The following is a 17,303-nucleotide window of genomic DNA, read 5'->3' as shown; positions in this document are numbered from 1 at the left end:
CAGCCTTTCGTTTCCTCACCGTGTTGGACACTCACACCCCCGGCATATTTTCAGGCGGACCTAGGGATCCCAACTGGCCATGTGGCTTCCAGCCCTGCAGTCCTGTATGCTATGAACTGTGCCACCTAGGCTAGGCCTGAGTTTTTATATGATCATTTCTATGGTTAATCCTGTTATTTATTAATAAATGCTACATTTGATATTATTTAATAAATTTGAGTTAGTGTTATAGAGTGCCACCAAATGAACGACCACCAAAGCCAGGTTAAGGTTAAAGGGAGCCTTTATTAGTTGGCCAGAGACTACAGCCTGAGGCTCGAGGGCCAAGAGTCAGAAATGCCACCCCGACCAAAAGTTTTGAGTAGTCTTTTTATAGGGGTTCAGTGACTAGGGGTTTCTGTACAAGCAGTTACAGAAGCTGAATCAAGCAGGTTAATTATTTCTGAGGGGAGTGGGGTTTCCATGCACGCAGTTACATTGCTAAACAAAAGGGTTTCGGGCTAGTTAGCAAAGACAGTAGCAGGTATAGGATGTCGTCCCGGATGTGGTTTTCTATACGGCTAGCATAAGCTATTTTCTCATGGGAAGAGCAAGCAGGTTTATAGAAGCAGACAGCCATATTAGGGTAAGGGAACAAAATGGACAGACAGTTGTTCATGTACAAGATCTAATATATGGCCTTCCACCCTACAACATTAGATGTCTTCATGTTACAAAAAAGCAAAATGTCTCCCAACTGGGTAGACCTAAGTCTGGCCTCTTTGAACCTATCAAAAAAGGAATTGATCCAGGACTCACTGGCATTCTATCTACTTTAACCTCACATTTAGTTATGAGTATCTTATCTCCTACTCTGAGGTACTGTATTATTATTATGCATGTTTGCAGGTTTAAAGCGTTTTGACATATCACTGAGTAGTGGCTGGTTATTTTACAGAATGTACCATAACTTATGTTTTATTAATGTTTCTCCATTATTTGTATAATTCTTGTCAGGAATACTACTACTAACACCATGCTGTGTTCTTTTCAATGCATCATTATTAGGAGATACACAATGCAAATTTGTACTAGTGATACTTTTATCATTTGATAAAATGGAATCTACCAGGTTTTTTCATTTTAAAGTGAATAGTATTTTATGCTCATTATTTATAAGGTATTTTGTGGGGAGATACTGTGAGACTTTGTAGGACTTTCTCCTTTTCTTCTATTATTCATTTTATATCTACTTGAACCCTTGGATTTCTTTTTTCTTTTTTTAATCTGCCACTTGTTTTTTGTTGTTGTTGTTGTTGTTGTTGTTAGGCCTTTATGGTACATTTTATTTATTTTCAACTTTTTTCAATTTTAATTTATTTTATACTTTTAATTACTGTACATCACTTAGTACTTAGCTTGTAAGTTGAATTTACCTAAAATGAATACACTTCCTACCGGTCCAGTTGAGGATACAAAACACATTAAAAAATATGGAACACTTCATGAATTTGCTTGTCCTCCTTGCACAGGAGCATGCTAATCTTCTCTGTATGTTCCAATTTTAGTATATGTGCTGTCGAAGCGAGCGCTGCCACTTGGTTTTTAATTATCTTAAGTCTTTTCATGGCATAATTTACAAATCTATGCTGATGGTATATCTCTTCTACTTTAATCCTTTGAATAAATTGGCAAATGAACCTTTACCAATCACACATACACGGTAGTTCTTCAATTTCTATGTGGTTCTGAACAATTGTCTAACAATCCTGAAATATATCTTAGTCTTACTTAGATAATAGAATTCAAAGGTAAAATTTAACTACTAAATTTTGTCACACTGACTTGCAAAAGCCTCTGGCTTTACAAATCATTTATCAAATATGTAAAATGTTACAAATTCTTTATTTGATAGTATACACAAACCACACTAAAATGTCTTTCAATAAGTAAAAGGCAGTGTGTTGGATATAAAGAATTCTAGTTAGATTGGCATACTTATGACCAAATATATCAAATAGACATCACTACCTTATCTTCGGCCCTTGCTTTTAATAGGTTCATGAACACAAATTAAAACACTGGTCAGTCTGCTTGGTTTTGAGAAGTGAAGGGATTTCTCCAGCATTTATATATTCCTATAACCAGTTACATATAAACTTAAAAAAAAAATTCCAGTAGGTTTTGAGGTGGCATTCACCATCTTTGTAGGAAGATAAGCATCACTAATGAATTACCAGTTACATCTTTAGAGAGGACAAATAGTGATAGCACTTACTGAACTGAAATTACTATCAAAATTTTTAAAAACCCAACAAGATTAATTTAATTACAAGTCAGTCTTACTTGAATCAAGATTATGCAACAAAATTCTGTCAACCATTAATGATCTGAGTTCTGGTATAGATCAGTTAAAATATGGTACATGTAAACAAGGTGAGACATTTCTGTTTTGTCACCTATTACTCATTAAATAACTTTTTAAAGATAAGTTATTGAGGACCAGCAAGTGGCGTGGTGGTTAAGGCGCTGGACACTCCCACATGGCTGACCACGGTTCATTTCTTGGACCTGGTGGCTTGCTTTTTTATCCCCCCCCATCTCTGTCTCTGTTCTCTCTGGTCAAATTAAAATAAATGAATGAATATATAAAATTAAATAAATACTTAAAAAAAGATAAGTTATCAACTTTGCTCTTTCTGACTTCTTTTTAATGTCAGCAAAAGTCATTTTGTCCCAGGAATGTACTTCTCGAGATTCTCCAAATACTCCATCAGTGTATCCTCTCCCCAGGTGATACTTTATTCTTATTGACATCTGTGTAAGAGAACCCAAGGGCCTGACCTCTCTTCTGCCCAAATATACCATGGAGATTTGGGCTAGTCTTTCCCATGGTGTGGCACTGTGCATGCTTCTGAACAAAAATCTTCTTGCCTTTCTAAACATCACCCATTTTTAATTCTCTTTTGTTACTTGGGATACTAGGATTCCTGCTCAGAAGCTAGACATCCCACTCTCTTAAGTCCAAGGACACACCAGTCTGCACCTGTGTCCAACTCTTGGATTTCTGTTTTATTCCGTTTCAGTCCATTACCAATACAATTAATTTAGATATTTGATCTCCCGTTATGAATCTAGTCTCCTAAAAGTATGCCGTGAATATACCATAAATTTCTTCCTCATCCCTAAAAGAGCAGAAGAAGGAAGAGGGAAGTGAGCCAATTCTTGATTAACTGACCTGAGAGAAGAGAGCTTTTAGCTTAGGTAACACAAAATGACAAATGTTTTGCCTACTATATGGTAAGTCATACTCTGAAATGTCAGACAAATAATGGGAAAGAGAGAAGACGATGCCCAGGAGAGCAACTTCTAAGAAGCCAAAAGTAGACAATATCCCCTGCCCACTTTAAAGCTGTTATTTTCTTCATGGTATATTTAAATGTTTGTTCACTTATGCTGACCTGGTACTGGAATGGTTTAAGGTGGCTTAGAAAGATGCAACTATGAGACCAGCAGATGGCATAATGGTTATGTTGCTAGACTCCCACATAGTTGAAGTCCCAGATCTGGCATCTTAAACTCACGCCAGGTGCGTGTGCTTGCATGCCCCAAATCCCAAGAGGATGGAGGAGAAGGGATTGTGGCATGGCCATCCTGAGGAGGGGTATATTTCTCACTTTCTGTCTCTGTCTTCCTCTGTCTCTCCAGTGAGTGCACATAACTTATACAAAAGTCTCTCTTAAAAAAAAAAAAAGAAAAAAAAAAAGATGTTACTGCAAGTTATAATGTTTAAATGGAGAGAAACATGGGAAAATTAGAGTAATATGTATAGAGTATAAAGATTAGAATATGTGCTATAATATCATATATTATGTTTGAAACGAGACATTAATTTGATTTGAAATTTAGCAGCACATTCAAAGAGGGGTATTAACCAGTTACTTGCTTCGTAGTAGCCAGTTGCCCAGAAGCATAACTAATTCTGCGAATAAAACTGTATTTTCTCTTGTTGCATAGAGTACTGTACCATCCTTATAATAGATATAACAAGAATTATCATGTGATTATTATAATCCATCTTAAAATGAGATGTTTGCATAGCCAAAGCATTAAGCAAGTGGTAAAAGCATATGTTCAATATTAGTCATGAGAAAAAGGTTCAAGACTGAGGGAGTGCTACTGAGGGTGAGAACAGAAGATTGAGCTATGGGCATGGCAGTAGGGAAGTTGCTAGTGACTTTGACAAGGTTTTAATAAAATGTTGTGGACAGAAATTTAATTAGAATGTATTTAGGAGAAATTGTGAAGTAGGAAACAAAGAAAATAAAACTTCTTTCCAGAGTGTGGCTAAGTAAGCAGCAGAGAAGAGCCCAAGGACATGTTTTGTTTTTTTTATTTTAAGATGAGACACAATGAAGAATGTTTGAATACTAGTAAGTGATGTATAAGGAAGCAAAAAGGTACAGCTCTGAGGGGGAGGAGGTTATATAGAGTCAAGATCACATATAGAAAGATTGGAATTTAACAGTATTGAGGAGACTTCATCATAACGAGAGTGAAAGCACACGAAATGGTTCATCCTAGACACTGGCCAGAGACTAATTCCGTACTTTCAAAAGCAAAAGAACCAATTGTGAACTGCTCTAGAAAATAAAGAGATAAAATCAGGGAAATGTGGGCTGGAGCAGAGAGATTCAGAATGCCTGCTACTGGAGAGAGTAACAGAAGAATTGGGGGAAGAGGAGAGAACTGACAGAGTTCATGAACAGTGAGAGCTTAGAGGCAGCAGTTGTGATGACTGTAGGATGAGCCACAAACTTTGGATGGTTTTCTTTTGGCGAATCAGCTAATTGGAGTTTTTATTGTTACTATTAAAAAACTGAATTATCTAGAAATACTTTTCAGAAATTCTGGTCTTTTGAGTTTAATACAAACAATGTATCTAAACTTAAAAATTACTAGAATTCAGGACCAGCAGTTGGCATAATGGCTGTGTCACTGGACTCCCATCTAGTCGACCATGGTTCGAGTCCCAGACCCAGTGGCTTAAACTCAATGCCAGGCGCGTGTGCATGCGTGTCCAATATTCCGAGAGGAGAATAAAGGAGAAGGAATTGCAGTGTGACCATCCTCCTTGGGGGGTGATTTCTTGCTTTCTGTCTCTCTGTCTCTTTCTGGCGAGTACATGCACCCTATAGCAAAAACCTCTCCAAAAAAAAATTACTAAAATTCTAAAGTAGTAAGAGTAGACCAGAGGTGTTTGTTTCTGTTTGATAATGATCAGATTCACATTTTGAATGTTTATTTTGTAAATACAACCTGACTAAAACAGATTGTCAAAAATGTTAAATAAGGGTCCAGCAGATGGCATAGTGGTTGAGGTACTGGACTCACATGAGGCCAACTGTGGTTCCAATCCCTTAACCAGTGACTTGAAACTCACACTGAGAGTTTGAAAATCCCAAGAGGAGAATGGAAGAGATGGGATTGCAACATGACCATCCTCTCTGTGGGGTGATTTCTCGCTTTCTGTCTCCCTGTCTCTCCGGCAAGCATGAGCACCCAATAGGAAAAATCTTTCAAAAACAAAACAAAAAAAGGAGAAGAAAAATCATTTTTTTCCCTTAGGTTTTTGCTATAGGTGAGTACAATCACCAAAGAGACAGAGACAAAGATAAAGTAAGAAAGCACCCCTCCCTCGGGGGGATGGCCACACTGCAATCCCTTCTCCATTCTCCTCTTGGGAGTTTGGGCACGCACACGCGCCCAGCATGGGTTTCAAGTAACCAGGTCCAGGACTCAAACTGCTATCGACTGTGGAAGTCCAGCGTTGTGCCATGCTATCTACTGGTTCAAAAAAAGAAATATTTTAAAATAAAAGTGAGGAACATGGACCATCATGTTTGAACAGTCAAACAATACATTAACTTAGGAAGCAAATTTGCAAATTTCATTCATTATATGTTGAACTCTGTTTTTCTGTCAAATCAGTGAATATTTTAAAAACTGATAATGTAATTAATAAGATGAAATTATTTTATTTGCTATCAGAGACCTAAACTTTAAATTAAATAATAATTAAATTTATCTCTTATTTTAATCTAGCTGACTATATTTGTGTTTTAAAATTATCTCTTATTTTGATCTAGCTGACTATATTTGTGATTATTTTTGTGAAAAATAGAAAAAAAGATGTTAAATAATAATTAAATTTATCTCTTATTTTAATCTAGCTGACTATATTTGTGTTTTAAAATTATCTCTTATTTTGATCTAGCTGACTATATTTGTGATTATTTTTGTGAAAAATAGAAAAAAAGATGTTATAAGATATCAACAATGGTTAAAACTAGAACTTATTAGAATACTCTCCTGGTATATTTGTGTGCAGTGCATTTTTAATGATAACTACATTTAAAATTGGTATGCCAAAGGCAATAAACTACAGCAACATATAGGAGTTTAATAATCACGAAACATTGAAAACCCAAAGACTAAATCTTTCCTGTAACAGAAAGCAAGAATGCAAAGAAATTTTTATATTTTATGGCCTCAGGTAAAAATGTCTGTAGAAACAGATAAGTGATGACAAAGCTTTGATGTTAATAAACCCAAATGAAAGTCAAAAATCAAAGTGTTTAAATGGCTAGATTATGAAAAGAAAGATGACAAAGTTATACCCTGTAATTAGATGTAATTTGTGCTTTTGGCATAGCTGTTTGTCCTGTGTGAATGAGAGGTTGTACTCTCGTCCTTCTGTAAAAGGACAGTGCTTAATAGATCCTACAGTAAATGTATGGCAGTACTTTTCTGGAGAACCAAGGAAAAAAGAAAAAGTGTAATATAAAAGCAGAAGCACATTGTAATCTTTCCTTTTGCAATTATATTTGTTTAGCTGAACCCATGTAGAAAATTATTACTGCTTGCTCTTATTCTGTAAATTATATGTTCTGGTAGATAATGTATATAAATTAATGCTTTTGTAACTGAATTTTGAAATTTTATGAATTACAGCAGTGTATAAACATATCCTAAGCCTCTAATAGTTGCACCATATAAAAGTTATATTCATAGTTTAAAAAGTGATTAAGTATTTGGTAAAATAAACCAGTCACGAATATATTCTTTTAATAACTTACCCTCCTGGAGCCAACAGATGGCATGATGGTTAAGGACACTGGACTCCATATGGCTGACCACAGTTCAAGCCCCAAACCTGGCAGCTTGCTTTCTCACTTTCTTTTTCTCTCTCCTGCTAACTCTCTGGTCAAATTAAAATAAGTAAATAAATAGAATTAAATGAAATTTAAAAAAATAAACCTATCCTCCATAAATAATATTATTAGTAAATGTTTTCAGAAAATAGAATAATAATGGATGAATCTCATATTTTTTTACAAGAATTGTTTTACTTAACTTTATGTATTTATTTTTAATTTTGACCAGAGAAGAACAGACATATAGAGAGAAGGAAAGTGAGAAAGCAACCCACCAGGTCAGGGACTCAAACCATGGTCTGCTATGTGGGAATTTAGTGCCTTAATCACCAAGTCACCTGCTGATCCCATATGCTTTATTTCTTAAGCTCCCAGGCATCTTTGTCCTGGGAGCTTTGTCCTTATCTCTTAGCTGGTTTGTACCCTGGAAATGCAAACCATTTTTAAAATTATGTAAAATGAAACTTCTACATAAAAGTACAGTGTTCTAGATATTCCAAATCAAAATATTTATGAGTTAGTATATCTACTGTTTGGAATTACCATGTCATTTTCCTTACTTGCAAGTATACACAATTAAAAAATAATATATAAGTAAGAAATGAATTGGTTTCTATGTTTTTGTGTATATGCAATGTAAATGCCAAGCGATTAAATCACACTATTGAGTGTTTTAAAGATGAAATGTTTTTCCATTTAATTTGGTCATAACTGCCCAATTAAGAACCAGCTCAAATTAGAAATAGATCCCTAATGTGATTTCTGGCTCCCTTCAAACTCACAGTCCTGGGGAGTTCTGGAACTCTTGGAATTGCCCCAGGGTTAAAGTCCAGGTCAGAGGACTGCTATTTTGTTAGGGTAATGTAATGCTACTTTAATGTTGCTTTAGTGAATGCCCCATAGATGGCGCTAGGACTGCCTTACAGCAAAGGAAAATAAATACAGCTTAGTCCCTCCTACGGGCTCATCTATTATCTCATAATACACGATCCAGCATCCTCTTATGTTAAAATGTAAGTATGAAAGACTTAGATCTTCTAGTCATTCTTACTCTCAGCCATACCAAATTATGAGATACTTTCATGGCAAGCCAGAAAAGAATGATTCTAAGGAAGCATTGAAGTTTAAAGGGGAAATCATTGCAATAAAAGGAGGATAATCAGAAGTTACAAAGTATGTCTTTGTTTCAGAGACACACATTTTTTAAAGAAATATTTAATTTTGTCATTATTATTATTAATTTGCTACAGGACATATATACTCATCAGACAGAGAAAGTGAGAAAGTAAGCCACCAGGTCCAGGACTCGAACCGTGGTCGGCCATGTGGGAGTCCAGCGCCTTTAACCACCACCATGCCACCTGCTGGCCCTGAGACACACTTTTTACACCCAAAAACTTAAATACTAATCATATTTTGACAGTGATTGAAGCATGAACAATTATTTATTTAATACTACAACTTAGGTTTTAAATTGAGATTTTGTATCTCATCAATAGACTTAGCCATTAGGCAATGATGAAATCTTTTTTTAAAAAAAATTATTTTATTTAGCTTTATTTATTTATTTATTTAATTTTATTTGACCAGAGAGGGACAGAGCGAGAGAGAGGAAAGTGAGGAAGTAAGCCACCAGGTCCAAGACTCGAATCGTGGTCAGCCGTGTGGGAGTCCAGTGCCACTGGCCACCATGCCACCTGCCGGCCCCTGATGAAATCTATTTTATAGTTGTGAAAAGATTACTTCTTGGGTCACTTCTTGGGTGATGGCACAGTAGAAGCAGAGCTGGGCCCACATGGGAAAGTTCTTGGGTTTGTGTGCCAGGACCTCCTTGACCACACCATGTGCCCATGATCTGGAGTGACTGAGACTTGGGGCAGATCACTGTGTGAGAATTCTCTTAGAGTGCCTCTCTTCTTCTTCTTCTTCTTCTTCTTCTTCTTCTTCTTCTTCTTCTTCTTCTTCTTCTTTTTTTTTTTTTTTTTTTTTGAGATTTTTGCTATATTCTTCTTCTTTTTTTTTTTTTTTTTTTTTTTAGAGATTTTTGCTATAGGGCACATACGCTCACCGCAAAGACACAGAAACAGAAAGTGAGAAATAACCCCCCAGAGGAGATGGCCACACTGCAATCTCTTCTCCTCCATTCTCCTCTCGGGATCTTAGGCACGCAAGCACATGCACCCACACCCTGTGTGAGTTTAAGCCACCGGGTCTAGGACTCAAACTATGGTCAACTACATGGGAGTCCAGCGACATAGCCATTACGCCAACTGCTGGTCCCTGGAGTGCCTATCTCTGATGGAAGAAAAAAGAGTTCTAATTGCTTCTTCAAGCCCTGAAGAAATAATATTTTATTATGGTTACTGGAATTTCTTGAGATGTACTAGGAAACTGTTGGTTCTTTCTTGATTCTTTCTAAAAAATTACTTAACGTTTTTTTCTTATTGAAATATGTCTGTATTATAGAAAATGTAAGGAAAAAAGTGAAAGTAAATATAAATGCCCTATTCCTTTTATCATGACTTTGAAAAGACAGTGTTTTGAGTTTTATATCTTAAATAGAAAGGACTTTAAAAACCTGGTTTAAACTTTGTAGGACAATATTAATGCATTAATATAGTATTAATGGGGGAGACCAGCAGTTAGGGTAATGGCTATGTTGCTGGACTCCCATGTAGTCGACCGTGGTTCACGTCCTGGACCCAGTGGCTTGAAACTCACGCCGGGTGTGTGTGCGTGCGTGCCCAAGAGAATGGAGGAGAAGGGATTGCGGTGTGGCCATCCCCCCTGGGGGGGTGATTTCTTGCTTTCTATTTCTCTGTCTCTGTCTGGCGAGCGCATGTGCCCTAGAGAAAAAACATCTCCAAAAAATATATATATGTATAGTATTAATGTATTAAATTATCATTCTTTCATATTACAGAAATAAAGCTATTAGCTCTGAAGCTAAGAAATAATTATGATGGTTCCTAATGATGTCATCATGGTGAAAATGAACTGCTCAGGCCATTTTGGAGACTTTCCCTTGCCCCTGTATTCTTATTCTCAGTGTGTTCTAATCCACATTTCTCTTGAGTTGTAGTTCTCTGCCAAAGGCTGTAAGTATTATACTTACTGTCCTGACTGCTTCCTTATATAGAGCAATGTAGAAGGCAGCCTACAGTGGTTTTGTCTCTCAGTGAAAAGACATAGTGAAAGCAAAAATTAAAATTATGCGAATAAACAATAAGATATTTTTTAAGGCCAAGCTTTTATTTCACATTCGAAATAAAAGCTTTTTTTTTTTCTAATTATACAGCAGTTGTGTATATTTTTAAATTTAATCTGCTTTAACTGGTGGTAAATAGAAGAAATTTTTAGTGGACCTGTAATTAATAGATTTCACATTCCATATTTAGTCATATTGGGAAAGCTGTTTATTCTAAATTTACAAAAAAACTTATGCTGTATATCAAAAAGGAATTGAATCTAATATTCATTTTAGTTACTTAAGGTTCATAACTATATATGCTATAATATAAGCAGTAATAAAAATTGAGACATTTCATTTTACAGATTTTTGTATTTTACTGTTATTACTCATATTTGCTGATTCATCTTTGTCATCTTTCATAACCTTTGAGTAGATTGTGAATCTGCTTGAGAATGTGATAAAATATATACCCTTTTTCCTCAAAAATGAATGCACTTTTCACGTGTGATTTTTTTTTTTTTTGACAGTTTTTTGCTATAGGGTGCATGTGGTCGCCAGAAAGAGACAGAAAGCGAGAAACCACCCCCCAAGGGGGATGGCCACACCGCAATCCCTTCTCCTCCATTTTCCTCTTGGGATCTTGGGCACGCACACACGTCCAGCATGAGTTTAAGCCACCGGGTCCAGGATTCGAACCACAGTCAAATACATGGGAGTCCAGTAACGTAGCCATTACACCAACTGCTGGTCCCCTCATGTGATTTTAAGGAGTTATGAACACTGGAAGTAGATCATGTATGTGAGATTAAGAGCATTTGCTCTAAACTTTTAGATTTCATCCTTGTCCCTTCCTGATTCTTAATATTCAGTCTTTGCATTATACAATATTTTGAATATTATATCTAAAATTATTTTCTACTTCTTCACATTTACTCTGTTCACCCTCTAGTCTTTAAATGAGTGAGGTTAGTCCAGTTCTTACAAAGTCTACCTATAAGTTCAAAGGAATATTATTATAATTTTAAAGAACTATTTAATTTTATTTATTCATTCATTTTATTTTAATTTGGCCAGAGAGAGAAAGATAAAGAAAGAGAGAGAGAGAGGAAGTGAGAAAGTAAACCACCAGATCGAGACTTTACCCACAGTTGGCCATGTGGGAGTATCCAGCACTTTAACCACGATGCTACCTTCTGGTCCTCTAGAGGAATATTATTAATACTGGTTATAATATTACTTATATGAAGTCTTACAGAAAATATAAAAGAATATCTAAACAATAGCCCATAAATATTTAGAAACTAGTTTTAAACTAAGCAAAGTTATAAAATCCATCCAGTCTGAAGGCCAGCAGGTGGCGTGGTGGTTAAGGGTGCTGGACTGCCACATGGCCGACTGTGGTTCCAGTCCCAGACCTGGTGGCTTGCTTTCTCACTTTCTTTTCCTCCCTTCCTCCCTCTGTCCCTCTCTGGTTAGATTTAAACAAATAAATAAAGTTAGATGAAATAATTATTTTTTAAAAATTCATCCAGTCTGTCAAATATTCACTTAGTGTTTTAGTATTAAAATCCATTCAGTCTGTCTAATATTCACTTAGTGTTTTAGTATTAAAATGCATCCAGTCTGTCAAATATTCAGTTAGTGTTTTGGTATTTTCACTAGCAATACCTGTTTGGAGATTTGAGTTGCCTGAATCATTTCAGACCTTGAAGCTCTGTCTACTCTAGGTTACAAGTACCCATTTCACTCTTTTTAACTAGGGTATTCTCTTAATTATTAAGAGCACAGGAGAAGGTATAACCTATACATTTTAAAAGGGAAAGGTGACCCAGATGTAATTCTGTCCATGCCTACCTTTAAAGTATGTATGAAAACTTTTAAACTGCAAGTTTTCACTGGTCTTGTTCCTCTTAGAAGATTCCAAAATTCTTAGGGATCAAAGTAAATAAAGATTTTCCTTTAGCAGGCATCCGAAGAACTTCGTATTTGGAACAGACCTCACTGCTGCCTGGGCAGATGTTAACAGTTCTTCTGACTTAACAGAGGACCCACTGGCATAGTTTTATACTGTTTCTTTCCTAATCTTGAAGTTAAAACATAGAACTCACATTTCCCCATTTGACAGCAACTGTTGTAAAAGACATAAAAGGATAGAGGGAGTTGAAGGAGAAAAATGACTACTGGTGGTGGCAGTTGAAGTAGTAAAGTGGGAAATGTACTTATTTGGAAAACGTATTGTTTTCCACTTATTTAACAGTTGTTTTGCTTTAGTTATGCTTGGTGCTACCTTGAAGCAAAATAAAGAAAACAAACTTTAAATCACTATAGCAAATGTTTTTCTGGATTTTTTTAATAATCTTCACTATGAAAGTTATCTTCAGAAATTACTGGATGAGCACATGCTTAATCATGAAATATGTCAAAAAGAAGGTTTAGCAAATCCTTGATGATCTCTACATTTGTGCAGAACAAACAAGGCAGAGCTTTGCTCAAATAATCAATTAATTTGCCAAAATATAAATTGAATCTGTGCATTATTTTACTTTTTGTGTGTATTTATATTGTGTAATCTATGTATGACTATAATTAACAGTGATTTAACTTACAGACATTAACAGAAATGTGAATGGTATGCATCTTAGTGCCTTTGTTAGTAAACTACCTATTTTTTTAGAAGGGCTCATTCTCTGCTCATATCCTACAAGTACATTTTGATAGTGAATTTTGTCTTAGAAATATTGTGTTCCAGTCTTTGTCAGTGAACTCCAAGATGAAGCTGAAAAAAATCCTTTAAAACCCAAACCAACCATGATATAAGGCCTGAAATCCATCAGATCATTTATGCAGATTTAAAGAAGGAAAGTGTGAAGCAGCTGGTGTAATCCAGTTTCAGAGCATTCTATTTCTGAGATTCCACGGTTTCCAAGCTAAGCAAAAATAAGGCAAATACGCTTTGGTACAGTCAACACTGCCATCACCTGTCAGTAGCATTACCTCGTTCTTGTTATAAAGGCATTTTTAAAATCTAAAGTAATCAACAGAATGTGGTAATTTGTGGGTATAATAAAAGGAAACAAAGGGCCTTTATTTCCATTTCTGTGTGCTTCTTTAGTAAAATTATACATGGCAGAGGATATGCCTTTCTATCTAGAGATGTGTTAATTATTAGTACGGTTTAAAATATGTAAATAATCATAAAAACAAACTTGCATATTAGTTCAAAAACTGAAATTTAGTTTTTTAATACTGTTCCTTTCTGGTGAGAAAGCGCCCCTTCCCCTTGTGCACTGGTCACATTGCAATCCCTTCTCTTCCATCTCTCCCTCCCTTCAGAATTTTGGGCATACATGTACATGTGCCCAGCATGTTTCTCAAGCTACTATGTCTGGAACTTGAACCATGTGGAAGTCCATGTGGGATCCAGCCACTTTAACCACCACGCCGTGGGCTGGCCCTAAAATTATTTTTTAATGTCACATTTTGAGTTGAGAATCTATTCTTACTTATAAAGATCCATTCATTCATGAATACACTTTTTTTTTTAACCATTTAAAAAATATTAAGCATGGGACCAGCAGTTAGCGTAATGGCTATGTCACTGAACTCCCATGTAGCCGACCGCAGTTTGAGTCCCAGACCCGGTGACTTAAACTCACGCCGGGCACATGTGTGTGCGTGCCCAGGATCCCGAGAGGAGAATGGAGGAAAAGGGATTGCGGTGTGGCCATCCTTCCTGAGGGGTGATTTCTCACTTTCTGTCTCTCTGGCAAGCACATGTGCCCTATAGCAAAAACCACATCATGTACTAAGCACTGAGGATATAAGGAAAAAAGATGAGGGACCAGTAGATGGTGTAATGGTTAGCTGGCTGGACTCCCACATAGGCAATCACAATTTGAGTCCGGAGGACCTGGCAGCTTAAAATTCACACCAGGTGGCGTGATGGTTAAGGCAGCTGGACTCCCACATGGCTGACAGCAATTTGATTCCTAGACCTGGCAGCTTGCTTTCCTCACTTTCCTGTTCTCTCTCTCTGTCTCTCTCTGGTCAGCTTCAAAAAAATAAAAAATAAAGTAAAATAATGACAATGAATATCATTGAACAAATATAATTAAAAAAAAAAAAAAAAAAACTCACCCCAGCAGCGTGTGCATGCCTGCCAAAATCTCGAGAGGAGAATGGAGGAGAAGGGATTGCAGCACAGCCTATCACCCTGGCAGGTGATTTCTTGCTGTCTCTCAGTCTCTCTTTGTCTCTCCAGAGAGTGTGCCTGCCCTATAGTTAACAAAAAAAACAACACAAAAAAAAAAAAAACCTCTATAAAAAAAATAATAAATAGGGACTAGTAGGTGGCCTGGTAGTTAAGGCACTGGACTCCCACATGGCCAAGGCCAACTGCAGTTCAAGTCCTGGTGGCTAACTTCCTCACTTTCCTTCTCTCTCTCTCTCTCTCTCATTCTCTCTCTTTCTCTGGTTAAGTAAATAAATAAATAAATAAATAAATAATTACTTTAAAAACAAAGAAAAAAGATGCCCTTCTATTTTCAGAACTCAGTGTAGTGTCGAGGAAAGACAGTTGCAGTAAAAAGCCTTAGGGCTTCCGTAAAAATTTATTCAACGTTCTTTATGCTCAGGAGGACACCTCACCTGAAATGGGTACTTTGCAAAAGACTCTTAGAGGAGGTAACTAGCAGAACTTAACCAGAGAGAGAAAAAGAGAGCAGGAAAGTGAGAAATCACTCACATGGCCATCAGTTCTCCAGTCTCCTCTCAGGATTGTGGGCATGTACACATACTGCCTAGCTTGATTTTCAAGCCCCAGGTTGGAGATTTAAATATTTAGTTAGCCATGTGGAAGCCAGCACTCCACACCATCTGCTGGCCTGCGGAACTAATTCTTTCTTTTTTTAAAATTCTTTTCAATTTTATTTATTCATTTACTTATTTTATTTTGACCAGAGAGACAGAGAGAGAGAGAAAGTGAGAAAGCAAGCCACCAGGTCCAGGACTTGAACCATGGTTGGCCATGTGGGAATATCCAGTGCCTTAACCGCCATACCACCTGCTGGTCCCCCTAATTCTTAACAAAAAAGTTAGCCAGATGTAAAAGGAGAAAAGGAACAACTATATTACATTTTGCCCAACAAGTCAATTAGTTTTAGAAAAGTTAACAATGATCAAAACTAAGATTGACATTTAAAATTAGTCAATGATTATTTTGTAGAAAGACCAATTCACAAAAAAAATTCTACTATTAACAGAATTTTTTTTTTTAATTTGCTATAGGACACATGTACTTGCCAGAGAGAGAAAGTGAGAAAACACCCCCTGGTGGGCGAATAGTCATGTCACATTTCCTTTTCCATTTTCCTCTTGGGATTCTGGGCATACATGCACACATGCCCAACATGTTTTTCAAGCCGCCAGGTCGGTGACTTGATCCACAGTCAGCAGTTTGGTATCCAGCAGTTAGTGTATTGGCTATGTCGCTGGACTCACGTAGTCAACCGCAGTTTGAGTCCCAGACCCGGTGGCCTAAAACTCACACTGGGCGAGTGTGCGTGCGTGCGTGCCCAAGATTCCGCGAGGAGAATGGAGGAGAAGGGATTGTGGTGTGGCCATCTCCCCTGGGGGGTGATTTCTCGCTTTCTGTCTCTCTGTCTCTGTCTGGCGAGCGCACGCACCCTATAGAAAAAAACTCTCCAAAAAAAATAGTTTTTTTTTTCAGTAAGAATTTGCACATCTGCTGCTGCATTCAAACTTTCATTATTCATTTACCTGAAAGTTATTTAAGTTTTTTGCTGTATTTTTGGATATTTTGGATAAAATACTCATTTTGGATAAAATACTCGTATTCGATCAAAATGCTTTGGTGATGGCCAAACTGCCATCAGTATTCAGCCACAACCTTTAATAAACCATCCTTACTGTGAGTTTCCTATAAGTTAAAGATGAAGAAATGGAGGTGACAGCATTTGCTGGGGATTGGGATATGGAAGTCTTGGTGGGTCATAGAGAACATGGGAGCATGGAGGGAAAGCAGGGCAAAATCGTATGTGAGTGAATCACTTTTCTTAGGCAGTCCCAAAAACACTTGTGGCTACAGACTGCAGCTGTTGTTCCCTAAGAAGGAATGGGAGGAAGCAGGAGATCCTTTAGTCCATCCCTTCTTTGCTTCATACTATGTCATTATTGTAGGACACAGTATATCCTCCCTGTCAGTATCCTTGATGGTAGCCCCAGCTTATGACTCAGCACTTTCATAGAGGCACTTTCCCCAGGCTTACTTGAAGCTCTGTTTTTAGATCTTTTTGCATAGGTATGTAAGCTTCCTTAAATAAGATCATAGTTTATATCACAGAATTTCCTTCTTACTTCTCTGCATCTACTTTTCAGCTACCCAGAGAAGAGAGATCACAATCCAGATAAATTTACTGATAGTAGATCTGTTACTTGTTTTCCAATTAAAAGTAATGATATCATTTGGAAAAATTTTTGTCTTGTATATTTCATTGTAAACAAAAATAAGAAATCCTGGGGCCAGCAGTTGGCGTAATGGCTATGTCACAGGACTCCCATGTCGTCGACCACAGTTTGAGTCCCGGACCTGGTGGCTTAAATTCACACCGGGCGCATGTACACACCCAAGATCCCGAAAGGAGAATGGAGGAGAAGGGATTGCAGCGTGACTATCCTGGGGGAGGGGGGCGATTTCTCATTTTCTGTCTCTCTGTCTTTCTGGCAAGCACATGCATCCTATAGCAAAAAAAAAACCTCTTCAAAAAAATAAATAAATAAATCCATCTGTCATAGCTAATAAATAACTTGAAATAAATAATTATCAGAGTTTGGATTTTTTTTTTTTTTTTTGAGAGGTGGTTTTTTTTTTTTTTTTTTTCCCACAATATGGGTCG

At 36.8% G+C, this 17,303-nt stretch overlaps 1 protein-coding gene and 1 non-coding gene across 4 annotated transcripts in view; one reads left to right on the top strand and one right to left on the bottom strand.

The window, feature by feature from the left end:
• MICU2 (mitochondrial calcium uptake 2) overlaps positions 1–17,303 on the top strand; it is a 134,921-nt gene that overhangs the window by 11,283 nt on the left and 106,335 nt on the right. The gene's annotated exons all lie outside the window — the stretch shown is intronic.
• LOC114009838 (U6 spliceosomal RNA) lies at positions 1,467–1,571 on the bottom strand. Its single transcript, XR_003551234.1, has one exon. It is a non-coding gene; the product is annotated as a U6 spliceosomal RNA (small nuclear RNA).

Source organism: Tupaia chinensis, unplaced genomic scaffold (genome assembly GCF_000334495.1).
Source record: "Tupaia chinensis unplaced genomic scaffold, TupChi_1.0 Scaffold000634_1, whole genome shotgun sequence".
Lineage (NCBI taxonomy): Eukaryota > Metazoa > Chordata > Mammalia > Scandentia > Tupaiidae > Tupaia > Tupaia belangeri.
Note: the sequence above shows the minus strand (reverse complement) of the source record. Positions and strands in the feature narration are given on the sequence as shown.